Genomic DNA, 13,610 nt, shown 5'->3' on the forward strand with positions numbered 1-13,610 from the left:
CTACTGAAGAAGTTGCTCCCGAGGGGGCTGACCCTAACAAGAAACAAAACGACAGTAAGCAACTTAAGCCCCGCAGCAGATCTAGGAGGCCTGGGCAGCGTAGTAGGAGTAGGCCAAGGGATGGTGGCCGTGGGGGTGGAGGTTGGAGTGGTGGCCCTTGGGGTAGAGGGCATGGCCGTGGCATAGGAGGAGGTGGTCGGGGCCTTGCTGGAGTTGTATCTGGCACTGATCAAGAAGCTATGGAAGGCTTGGGTGATAATGGTTTAGGCCCTGATGTTAACCCGCCCCTTGAGCAAGAGAATGATGCTCTAGAGGATGAGGGCATTGTTTTTGAAATATCGGGAAACAATGGGGAAGAGAAGTTCACAGTGGAAGTCTTTGAAGAAGATGGGGAAGAAAATGGGGACGAAGAGAGCTTTGAAACAGTGGTAAGTAAGAAAACCAAAAAGAAACTCAAATACCTTAAGAGGTTGCCGAAAGCTAGCAACTCCGGGGGATCTAGTTCTAGCCTGACTGAATATATTGAAGTGGATCCCAGAACTTGGCTCCCTAACATGACAGCAAAGTCTTTTCTACTAAATCAAGCACAAATCAGGGCCAGGCGACTTAAGGTCGTCTCTCGCCACCAATGAAGATTGCTAGTTGGAACATGAGGGGCTTCAATAAGCCTCTCAAACAAAGGCACGTTCAAGGAGTGTTGAAAAAATACAACTTGAGCGTCATTGGGTTACTTGAAGTAAAGGTCAATGTTAATCTTGTGGATAGAATGATGGATACTAAATTCCCTGGTATGTCTTTCCTGCACAACTTTCATATGTGCACAAACAGTCGTATCATTGTCATGTAGGATAGTAAGGATGTGAGGCTGGATCTTCTTGGTATGTTGGACCAAGTTATTCATGTTTCAGTCGTGTGCCTTCATTCTCAGAGAGTCTTTTTAGCTTCATTCATCTATGGCAGGAATTCGGTGGTGGCTAGGAGGCCTCTCTGGGATTTTCTGATCAACCATGGGGAGAATATTTCCCTCCCCTGGATTCTGTTAGGGGACTTTAACTGTGTGAGATACCCTCATGAGAAGATGGGTGACATTCCTATTGTCCCGAGAGATATGGCAGATCTGAGAAACTATATCAATTGATTGGAGCTCTCTGATGTGAATCATGTTGGTTGCTACTACACTTGGTTTAGCCTGGCTGTTTCTTCTAAGCTTGATCGAGTCATGGTCAATCATCACTGGAGTGAATCGAATTTGGATGTATTTGCTGATTTTGTGGCACCGGGTTGCTTTTCTGACCATACTTGTTGTGTGGTTTCCATCTTCAGGGATAGCACTCGTCGGGCCACACCTTTTAAATTCTTCAATATGTTGGCTACTCACCCGGAATTTCTACAGTTAGTCAGAAGTATTTGGTGGTTCAGTGGGGGTGGCACAACACAATTCCTTCTCAAGAAAAAGCTACATGGGATGAAAAGAGTGCTGAAACAGCTTAATGAGCGTCAATTCAGTCATATCTCTAGTCGAGCAAAGCGTGCGAGCGAGGAGCTCGCTGAGGCCCAATCTAATGCCCTTAACAATGGAGTTATAGACAACTCAATTGTGGCACTTAGGAGAAACGCGGAATTCCTTCTTGAAGCGGAGCGCTTGTTTCTCTCCCAAAAGGCCAAATGTGAGTTTCTAAAACATAGTGACAGATGCTCCAAATTTTTCCATGGTATGATTAAAAGGAATATCAAGAGAAATAAGATTGTGGCCCTCACTCTTAGAGATGGTTACACATACATGGATCAAAATGAAATAGCGAATGATTTTGTGAATTTCTATCGGTCTTTGTTGGGCTCGAGTTTGGAGAGAGATATCCTGGATACTTCCCTTATTGAGCCTGGTCCGAAGGTGGAGGAGGCCAGCTGGGAGGGAATAATTAGAGATGTGAGTGTGGAGGAACTCAAGAGTGCCCTGTTCAACATTGAGGATGACAAAGCTCCTGGCCCAGATGGTTTCGGGGATGCTTTCTTTAAGAAGGCTTGGTCCATCGTTGAAGGTGATGTTATTGCGGCTGTCTTGGAATTCTTTAGGAGTGGTAAGTTACTCAAACAATGGAACCACGCTTCCATTGCGCTGGTGCCCAAATCAGACCATGCCACTACAGTCAATGAATTCAGGCCAATATCGTGCTGTACAGTGTTTTACAAAATCATTGCCAAGATTCTGACTAATAGATTATTGGATGTGATTGAGCCTTTGATAAGTCAAGCTCAAGCAGCTTTTGTTCCAGGTAGATCAATTGTGGAAAACATTCACATGGCCCAAGAAATGCTGAAGCATTATGCTAGGAAAAGAGGCTCTCCCCGTTGCATCTTAAAGATAGACCTCCAAAAAGCCTATGACACGGTTCACTGGGAATTTCTACTGGATACTTTGCGCTTCCTCAATTTCCCCCCTCGGTTTATTGCTTGGATCATGGAGTGTGTGAGCTCTACTTCCTACTCCATTTGACTAGGTGGACAATTGTTTGGATTCTTCAAAGGGGCCAGAGGCCTTCGTCAGGGAGACCCTCTGTCTCCTTTCCTCTTTGTGTTGTGCATGGAAATGCTCTCTAGATCACTTCTTCATGCTTCTACACTGTCAGATTTCCAGTTTCACCCTAGGTGTGATCACTTTAACATCACCCACTTGGTGTATGCTGACGATTTGCTGATTCTTTCGAAGGGTGATGTTCCAAGTGTAAAACATATCTTGGATTATGTTAGTAAGTTTGGGAAGATGGCTGGCCTCCGTGCTAATGCGATGAAATCCAATATATTCATGGCAGCTATCAAAGAGCCAGCTCGTAGTGAAATCATTCGGTTAAGTGGATACCAGATTGGATCTTTCCCATTTAGGTACCTTGGTATTCCACTTGCCGCTGGCAGACTCAGGGAAGGAGATTACAGCGCTCTGGTTGATGGGATTGCAAAGAAAATAGCATCTTGGCCCAGAAATACTCTATCCTATGCAGGGAAACATGAGTTACTTCGATCTGTGGTTCAAGGGGTGGAGTGTTATTGGCTCTCTGTTCTCCCTATCTCTTGTGGAGTCATTGACATAATTGAAAAGATATGCAGGAATTTTATGTGGACTAGCAAACATCCTCCGATAGCTTGGAGGAAAGTTTGCTCACCTGTTGAAGATGGGGGTCTGGGTCTTCGTGACTTGAGAATTTGGAATAAGACCCTATTAGCTAAAACACTATGGGAAATTCACAAAAAGAAAGACACACTTTGGGTGAAATGTTGGAAAACTGGCGGTCAGATCAATCACGATTGATACCCGGTGCAGCGGAAGTTTAAAAATTTTGTTATGGAACAATTCCATAGTGTGGGTATCAACCGTTCAACGATTAAATTATTGTGTGTGTAAAATTTAAATAACAGTTATTAAATTTTACCTCCAATCTCGCAACGAGATTAATGGACACCAACAGATTTGATCTGCTCTTGTTGTCTCTCCCTGGAACCGATGAACTCCTTCAATCAGGTCCACGAACAGAGGTTTAATTCCTCTGATAGATTGCACTAGAAAATCTATCAGAAGTTTTCTGCGAAGAGAATAAACGAATCTGATTCGTTATTCCTTACTGCGATTCAAAATCACAGACCGTAAAATCTCGGGCAGAGTATGGGGAGGGTTCGGCCGAAACAATCTTTGAGAGGAACTAGGGTTTTCGATTTTTTTTCTCAAAAATTATGACCTGTTGTGTGTAATTTCTGTACTGAAATAACTTATTTATAATGCAGGCCACTAACACCTTAGGGCCCATTAGTCATAAGCTGGGGCCCGACAATCAAAGCCCGCTTGTTCAGAAATTAATATAAAATTCATCGTGACTCCGATTGATGAACTGATTTCACCAATGTGCACAGAAACCATTTCTGCACATTTTAAAGTCAAAATAAATTTTCCTAAATCCGAATTAAGTGGTTTCCAAAAAGTCCATCCCTATGTCATTTTAGGAAATCCTACTCCCTTACTCTTATTTAAGAAGTCCAACTCCTTAGTTCATTAAATTTAACTCTTTAAATTTAACTATCTCAACGGGGATTAAAACTCCATTACACTGTGTGACCCTCAATGGTTCAGGGATACAGCTAGCCGTGGGCTCACAACTCCTTGTGACTCGGAACAACACTTTCCGACTTGCCCAACGAATCATGGTAAAGCGCCTAGCAACATCGCCCCATGATTCCCTAGGTATCACTGATAGTGCCTACAAGAACCAGTAGATTTTGGTTAGCGTACAGTACGGTCCCTTCATCCATATATCCCGATCGAATCAACAACCATTGGTATATCGAGAGTCGCTCAAGATTCGATAACTATGCAATACATCTTGAAGATCAAATTAGTGACATCGCATGTGCTACTAAGAAACCATTTCTTAAATCACATCAAGTACTCTGGCCAGAGATTTGTCATACTAATATCTCCTCAGATCGCATAGGATATCCACACTCGCAAGTATGTGGTGAATCCTTGACAACAATGCATTGACTCCTATATGTGTCGTAACTGTACCCAATCTCGACACCTGATGACCCCCATAGAGTCGGTAAACGAGTCAAAGCACAGCACTAGCATATAGAGTCTCCATGATGTTTCAAGTCGTAAGGACTAATGGTGTACAACCAAAACCGCGGACTTTATCCACTCGATAAGTGATAACCACTTGGAAAGTCCGGATAGGGTAGTTCGATTATTCATCCTATGAATATCCATTTGCATGCTTCGAACATCTCCATGTTCCCTACCAATGAAACGTGGTACTCCGCATCGCAAATGCTAGTCTCAAACTCGAGCGATCCTTATCCTTATTATCGGACGGCTCAATCGACTAGGAACGGTTTTTAGAATATACAGTGACTATAAGATGTATTTCATGATAGACATCTCCATGTTCTACCACATCTTACATACACTATAGTATATTCAAGGTCTTTATCAAAACAACAATAGTATATCACAATATAACAATATGAAGTAATATAAAGTCATTGCCATAAAAGTGTAAATAATATTAAACAAAAGATTGTTTATACAAAGAGTCATCAAAGCCCATAGCCACACAGTTGGCTCACTGGGCACCCACTCTTACAATCTCCCACTTGCCCTATTGCCAACTAGTCATACTACGTAGACCCATTGCTTCGCGATGTTTGTCAAACAATGGTCCTGGCAAGGGCTTAGTAAGCGGATCAGCGATATTGTCTGCAGAGGCCACTCGTTCGACAATGATGTCTCCTCTTTCCACAATCTCCCGGATTATGTGGTATTTCCTCAGTACGTGTTTGGATCTTTGATGAGACCTTGGTTCCTTTGCTTGAGCAACGGCACCCGTGTTGTCACAGTACACCGGGACTGGACCAACAAATTCAGGAATGACGCCCAACTCTTGGACGAACTTCCTCATCCAAACGGCCTCTTTAGCAGCAGCTGATGCTGCAATGTATTCAGCCTCAGTGGTGGAATCCGCTGTGGTGTCCTGCTTGGAACTCTTCCAAGAGACAGCACCGCCATTGAGCATGAACACAAAACCAGAGGTTGACTTCGAGTCATCCACATCACTTTGGAAGCTAGAGTCGGTATAGCCTTCCAATTTGAGTTCTCGTCCTCCATAAACCATGAACATATTCTTAGTCCTTCGCAAGTACTTAAGAATGTCCTTCACGGCTTTCCAATGCATTTGACCAGGATTAGACTGATATCTGCTCGTGACACTCAGAGCAAATGCTACATCCGGTCTGGTAGATATCATCCCATACATGATACTACCTATAGCTGACGCATATGGTACATGTGTCATATTCTCTATCTCTTCATCAGTCTTGGGACACATAGACTTGGATAGAGAAACTCCATGACACATGGGTAGATGTCCTCTTTTGGACCCATCCATTGAAAACCGTTTCAATATGGTATCGATGTAGGTTGATTGAGTGAGTCCTATCATTCTCTTAGACCTATCTCTATAGATCTGTATCCCAAGAATGTAGGATGCCTCTCCCAAATCCTTCATCGAAAATCTACCTGATAACCATATCTTCGTTGACTGCAACATCCCTACATCATTCCCAATGAGTAGGATGTCATCAACATAAAGTACTAAGAATGTCACCGCATCCTTAACTACTTTCTTGTACACGCAAGGTTCCTCCGGGTTCTTGATGAAACCAAAATCTTTTATTGTTTCATCAAATTTCTGGTTCCAACTTCTTGATGCTTGTTTTAGACCATAAATTGATCTCTGAAGCTTGCATACCTTATGCTCGCTTCCCATGGATGTGTACCCCTCAGGCTGCTTCATATAGATTTCCTCCTTAATGTCTCCATTAAGAAAAGCAGTCTTCACATCCATTTGCCATATCTCATAGTCATACCATGCAGCTATGGCAATTAGGATTCTTATGGACTTGAACATTGCAACTGGTGAAAAGGTTTCGTCATAGTCAACTCCTTGCCTTTGAGTATAACCTTTAGCCACCAATCGCGCCTTGTAGGTCAATACCTTACCATCAGGCCCAAGCTTTCTTTTGTAGATCCATTTACACCCTATCGGAACAATTCCATCGGGAGGATCTACTAAAGACCAAACTTGGTTTGTATGCATCGAATCCAATTCTGACTGCATAGCTTCAAGCCATAAATTCGAATCAGCATCAGAAATTGCTTCCTTGAAGTTTCTTGGATCACATCCAATGTCGGGTTCATCTTGATCCCCTTCAAGAAGAAGACCATATCGAACTGGAGGTCTAGAAGTCCTTTCGGATCTTCTAGGTGCAGGCGTGTCCAGCAATGGTTCCTGAGGTGTAGGATCGTTATTTTGTATTTCGGGTTCTTCTCGAACTTCTTCGAGTTCCATCATCTCGCCTTTCTTATCCAATAAGAACTCCTTCTCCAAGAAGGTGGCATTCCTAGAAACAAACACCTTTGTTTCAGCAGGATAATAGAAATAATATCCGATTGAATTCTTCGGATACCCTACAAAATAACATAAGCTGGATCGACTATCCAACTTATCTCCCACTGTCCGCTTCACGTAAGCAGGACATCCCCAAATCCTCAAGTACGAATACTTAGGAGCTTTGCCATTCCATAACTCGTATGGTGTTTTGTCCACTGCTTTAGTGTGGACGTTGTTCAACAACAATACCGCCGTTTCAAGCGCATAGCCCCAAAACGAAGGTGGAAGCTCAGTGAAGCTCATCATAGATCGAACCATGTCCAACAAAGTTCGATTACGACGCTCCGATACACCATTAAGCTGTGGTGTCATAGGAGGAGTCCACTGAGAGAGAATCCCATTCTCTTTCAGATAGTCCAAAAACTCGGTACTCAAGTATTCTCCACCTCGATCCGATCGAAGTGCTTTAATACTTTTACCTAGCTTGTTTTCTACTTCAGCCCTGAATTCTTTGAACTTTTCAAATGCTTCAGACTTATATTTCATTAAATATAAATACCCATACCTTGAATAATCATCAGTAAAGGTAATGAAGTAGGTGTGGCCATGTTGAGTCCCTACTCTAAATGGACCACAAACATCTGTATGGATCAAATCCAACAGATTTTGACTACGCTCAGGTTTCCCCTTAAAAGGAGATTTAGTCATTTTTCCTTTTAGGCAGGATTCACAAGTAGGTAGAGAATTAATATCAGACATATCAAACATGCCCTCTCCCACTAGCTTGTTCATCCTCCTTGAGGAAATATGACCTAGCCTAGCATGCCAAAGGTTTGCCGGGTTTTGACTATCGATTTTCCTTTTGTTTGTTGTCGCCGGTTTATCAACATAATTCACTGGAACGTCTTTTAGTTTTAAGTTGTATAGATCGTTTTCAAGTTGTCCATTTCCAATTAAACATTCATTCTTGTAAATATTGCAAATCCCATTCACAAAATTGCAAGAATAACCATCTCTATCAAGCATAGAAATAGAAATAATGTTTTTAATTAAATCTGGCACAAATAAAACATCTCTTAACAATAATTTAAAACCGTTCTGCAAAGTCAAACAAACATCTCCAATGGCCGTAGCTTCAACTCTGGAACCATTCCCGAGCCTCAGCTGGGTCTCACCCATTCTAAGCCTGCGACTTCTTGTCATCACCTGCAAATCATTGCAAATGTGAGATCCACATCCGGTATCCAATACCCAAGAAGTTGTATTAAGTGACATGTTTATTTCAATATAGAACATACCCTTTGCAGTTCCCAACTGCTCAAGATATTCCTTGCAGTTGCGCTTCCAATGACCCGGCTTCTTGCAGTAATGGCAAACATCCTTGGATTTTCCATTGTTTGAAGCCTTTGTCTTTTGCTTCTTCTCGGGCTCGACTTTCTTGGGTGGGGTAGAACGTTTCTTGCCCTTCATACTTGGCCCCTTCTTCGTAGAAGATGAGGAGCCCACCAAGAAAGCTGGCTTATCCTTCTTAAGTGTGGATTCATATGTAACGAGCATATTGACCATCTCTTCAAGGGTGGCCTCTATCTTGTTCATATTAAAATTTATCACAAATCCATCAAATGAAGAAGGAAGAGACAGAAGCAATAAATCCACATTGAGTTCATGCTCCAACACCAAATCTAGGGTCGCCAACTTCTGTATGAGCCAAATCACTCGTACCCCATGATCACGGACCGAAGTCCCTTCACGCATGCGGCACGTCATCAACTCCTTAACAGTAGCGAACCTTTCAGCCCTCGACTGAGCCCCAAAAAGTTCCTTGAGTTGCGTGTGAATGTCAGCAGCATTCACCGTGTCCTCAAATCGCCTCTGGAGTTCATCAGACATCGAGGCTTGCATATAGCATTTGGTCTTGATGTCATGGTCACACCATGCATCAAGTTTGGCCAATTCCTCCGGACTTATGTCAGCTGGTGCTTCCTTCGGAGGTGCTTTCTCTAACACGTAGAGCATTTTCTCCGAAGTTAAGACAATCTTCAACTTCCGGAACCATTCCGTATAGTTGGCGCCAGTCAATTTGTTTTGTTCGAGGATCGAGAATAATGGATTTCGCGAATTCATTGTATGAAATACTTAAAAGAAAAACAGACATATATCAATGATTGTTTAACAATTTACTAAGACATAAAATAGGCGAATTTAATTTTATGAATCTCACTCCCACTATTTTAACGATTTCACCACCCTCTAGTGAAAACGGGACACTCCCGGGCCGGCCCGCACCCGGGGCGCGGGCCGGGGGCAGCCCGGCTGCCCCCTTAGGGCAGCGCACAGCGCTGCCCTGGGCGGCGCCGTGCGCCCCCTTTGGGCGGCGCCGTGCGCCGCCCGGGGCAGCAACAATTGCTGCCCCACCGGGCAGCGATCCAATCGCTGCCCGGGTTTTGCCCCGGAAAAATTTTTTTTTTTTTTATTTAAAAATATTTATTTTGTTTCAAAAACCGAGACTCAAAAATTTTGTACAATTGATTAATTTAATCGTTTGATCTGAGCAACCTGGCTCTGATACCACTGTTGGAAAACTGGCGGTCAGATCAATCACGATTGATACCCGGTGCAGCGGAAGTTTAAAAATTTTGTTATGGAACAATTCCATAGTGTGGGTATCAACCGTTCAACGATTAAATTATTGTGTGTGTAAAATTTAAATAACAGTTATTAAATTTTACCTCCAATCTCGCAACGAGATTAATGGACACCAACAGATTTGATCTGCTCTTGTTGTCTCTCCCTGGAACCGATGAACTCCTTCAATCAGGTCCACGAACAGAGGTTTAATTCCTCTGATAGATTGCACTAGAAAATCTATCAGAAGTTTTCTGCGAAGAGAATAAACGAATCTGATTCGTTATTCCTTACTGCGATTCAAAATCACAGACCGGAAAATCTCGGGCAGAGTATGGGGAGGGTTCGGCCGAAACAATCTTTGAGAGGAACTAGGGTTTTCGATTTTTTTTCTCAAAAATTATGACCTGTTGTCTGTAATTTCTGTACTGAAATAACTTATTTATAATGCAGGCCACTAACACCTTAGGGCCCATTAGTCATAAGCTGGGGCCCGACAAGCAAAGCCCGCTTGTTCAGAAATTAATATAAAATTCATCGTGACTCCGATTGATGAACTGATTTCACCAATGTGCACAGAAACCATTTCTGCACATTTTAAAGTCAAAATAAATTTTCCTGAATCCGAATTCAGTGGTTTCCAAAAATGTCCATCCCTATGTCATTTTAGGAAATCCTACTCCCTTACTCTTATTTAAGAAGTCCAACTCCTTAGTTCATTAAATTTAACTCTTTAAATTTAACTATCTCAACGGGGATTAAAACTCCATTACACTGTGTGACCCTCAATGGTTCAGGGATACAGCTAGCCGTGGGCTCACAACTCCTTGTGACTCGGAACAACACTTTTCGACTTGCCCAACGAATCATGGTAAAGCGCCTAGCAACATCGCCCCATGATTCCCTAGGTATCACTGATAGTGCCTACAAGAACCAGTAGATTTTGGTTAGCGTACAGTACGGTCCCTTCATCCATATATCCCGATCGAATCAACAACCATTGGTATATCGAGAGTCGCTCAAGATTCGATAACTATGCAATAAATCTTGAAGATCAAATTAGTGACATCGCATGTGCTACTAAGAAACCATTTCTTAAATCACATCAAGTACTCTGGCCAGAGATTTGTCACACTAATATCTCCTCAGATCGCATAGGATATCCACACTTGCAAGTATGTGGTGAATCCTTGACAACAATGCATTGACTCCTATATGTGTCGTAACTGTACCCAATCTCGACACCTGATGACCCCCATAGAGTCGGTAAACGAGTCAAAGCACAGCACTAGCATATAGAGTCTCCATGATGTTTCAAGTCGTAAGGACTAATGGTGTACAACCAAAACCGCGGACTTTATCCACTCGATAAGTGATAACCACTTGGAATGTCCGGATAGGGTAGTTCGATTATTCATCCTATGAATATCCATTTGCATGCTTCGAACATCTCCATGTTCCCTACCAATGAAACGTGGTACTCCGCATCGCAAATGCTAGTCTCAAACTCGAGCGATCCTTATCCTTATTATCGGACGGCTCAATCGACTAGGAACGGTTTTTAGAATATACAGTGACTATAAGATGTATTTCATGATAGACATCTCCATGTTCTACCACATCTTACATACACTATAGTATATTCAAGGTCTTTATCAAAACAACAATAGTATATCACAATATAACAATATGAAGTAATATAAAGTCATTGCCATAAAAGTGTAAATAATATTAAACAAAAGATTGTTTATACAAAGAGTCATCAAAGCCCATAGCCACACAGTTGGCTCACTGGGCACCCACTCTTACATGAAATGGATCAACCATTACTATTGGGATAACATAGAGGACTGGAGAGCCCGAAAAGATGATAATATCCTCATTAAGAAATTGGTTGAGCTTAGAGATGAGCTTGCTGTTAGATTCAACGGTTTGTCTAATGCAGCTCTGCAATTGGATATTTGGTTTCAAAAGAGGGATGGTGTAAAGCCCCGTTTTTATCTTAAGTGAGCTTATTTGAGATAATCAGAGTTTCCAGAGTTAATGAGCCGACGTTTTATTGATCGGGGCCTATTTTGTAAATTTTGGAAATTTCAGGGACTAAAACGCAAAATTTGAATTTGTTATATTATTTACTCTAGGAATTGGATTGACCAAGTCTCCTTTTCTCCTTCTTCTTCTTCTTCTTCATCGGCTTCTCTCCATTAGAGACGCCCAAAGCTTTCTCCAAGCTCTTAAAATCCAGTCCGAACTCGATCCGTCCGTTGGAAATTAATTCTTAAGGCAGATTAGTGATCACATCAGTGAGAGCTCCGTTATACCGTAAGTATTTCTCCGATCGGATATGTTTTATTTTTTGGAGGTTCTTAGAATCGATGTAGATTCTAGTATGTTGTTCTTGACGGAGTTCGGATCGTTTATTATCTGTCGGTTTTGAATTAGAGCGACGTTCGGAATTGTTATGATTTTTGGAAGCTATTTTCGAAAATGTGGGTTTTGAGATGTGTTGGGTTTGCCTTGTTGTTGTTGTATTAGAATTGAATTGAGTTGTTATCGGTATTGAACTGCTGTCTGCGTTGCCGGTTTGTTCAGTTTATAACCGTTATGCCGTCGATTTGAGTTTTGGGGATTTCGAACCGTATTTGAGTTGTTGAACTAGACTTGTAAGTTGATCGTGGTTATTGATCATTCTTTTGTCTCCGTAACAGATTCGTTTGGAGGTACCAAGCCCAGAGTTAGCAGCTGTTTGATCGTTTCCGAGATTTGAACGAAGAACGGTATAGAGAATTTCCTTGAACCGTTGCCTCGTTGTTGTTAGATTGTATAGTTGTTGATACAATCTCTTTTGTAGCGTATCCAGAGTTGGGAGCTACTGCATTGAAAGGTAAAAGCAGTCATCGTAGCGGGATAGCATACTCGGGACTGTGGTTCTCGAGTTTTCCCTTTGAAATCACATACTTGCATTTACACTTGTTCTAGCATGAGGAACTTGTGTCTTGTTTGATTGTATTGGCTTTTGTTAAATGACTTATGTGTTATGTTTATGTTATGCATTCATCTTGAGCTAATCTTGTTTTCCGCGGGCAGAACCGTCCTTTTTGTTTAGACGTTTGGGAACTATGATTGAGTGGCCTAGGTCGTAGTCGTTTCGCCTAGTGCTAGCATACTCATTATAGTTGCTCAAAGTCTAGAGGAGTGAGATACGTGGCACCACCTCGATTGGGAGAGTCGGTGAGTTGTTACGTGATCTTATCCTCGGGATCCCAAAAGCACAGTAGCAATCCCTCGTTTATCAGATTGATATCCCGGTTTAAAAGACATGCATTCATTATGTTGTTATTAATTTAATTGTTGTATTGAAAGCATGTTGATTGTTGTATTAATTGTTATGTTGCTTTTACTAGGAATGTCGTTCTCACTAGTTATCCGGCTGTTGCTTTGTTTTGTATGTGTACTTGGCAACAGGTGGGGCAGGATCAAGTCAGAAGAGGCATGGTTAGCTCCGAGAGAAAGTTGTAGCAGTGAGAATCGGTTTAGAAGTCGTGTCAGCATGTCTACCTAGTGTTGTTAGAACATGTTTAGATAACGAACTTCATTATTATGTTGTATTGTCATGCAAGCTTTGCCGTGTTGTTATCGTGGCATGTTCTATTTTGGAGTACTTGTTAAACTCTAGAACTCCATGTATTAATCGGAGGAACTGCATTTATAATGTATGTGTTGATTTGGATTGCATTGGAATTGTTTTACATGGAATTGCAAAGCATGTTTTCTGCTGTAGGGGGCTCCCGAGCTGCAATTTTTAGCAGCCCGAGCGCACCCCACTCTGAGAACTCAGTAGCGCCTCTGTCCAGGGCGCGCTCGAGCGGCGGTTTTTGGCCGCCCGAGCGCAGCCCTCTTTAAAATTTTTTTTTTCCTTTGCTTTGCTTTTAGTTCTTAGATCTTGGATGGTTAATTATTGTTTACTCCTTAATTAGATGTTTAGAACCGAGGTCTCACATTAAGTGGTATCAGAGCATTAAGATTCTTGGTCAAACTAGAGTGAGCGGG

The 13,610-nt window shown here is 42.1% G+C and overlaps 1 long non-coding RNA gene across 2 annotated transcripts in view; it reads left to right on the top strand.

The window, feature by feature from the left end:
• Positions 1-13,243, top strand: part of LOC140892917 (uncharacterized) — a 15,204-nt gene extending 1,961 nt beyond the window's left edge. For both annotated transcript variants that reach the window (XR_012152940.1, XR_012152941.1), the window contains exons 2-4: positions 12,269-12,337; positions 12,412-12,444; positions 13,026-13,243. This is a non-coding gene — a long non-coding RNA (uncharacterized lncRNA). The remainder of the gene's footprint in view (positions 1-12,268; positions 12,338-12,411; positions 12,445-13,025) is intronic.
• Positions 13,244-13,610: the final 367 nt, after the last annotated feature.

Source organism: Henckelia pumila, chromosome 3 (assembly GCF_033568475.1).
Source record: "Henckelia pumila isolate YLH828 chromosome 3, ASM3356847v2, whole genome shotgun sequence".
NCBI lineage: Eukaryota > Viridiplantae > Streptophyta > Magnoliopsida > Lamiales > Gesneriaceae > Henckelia > Henckelia pumila.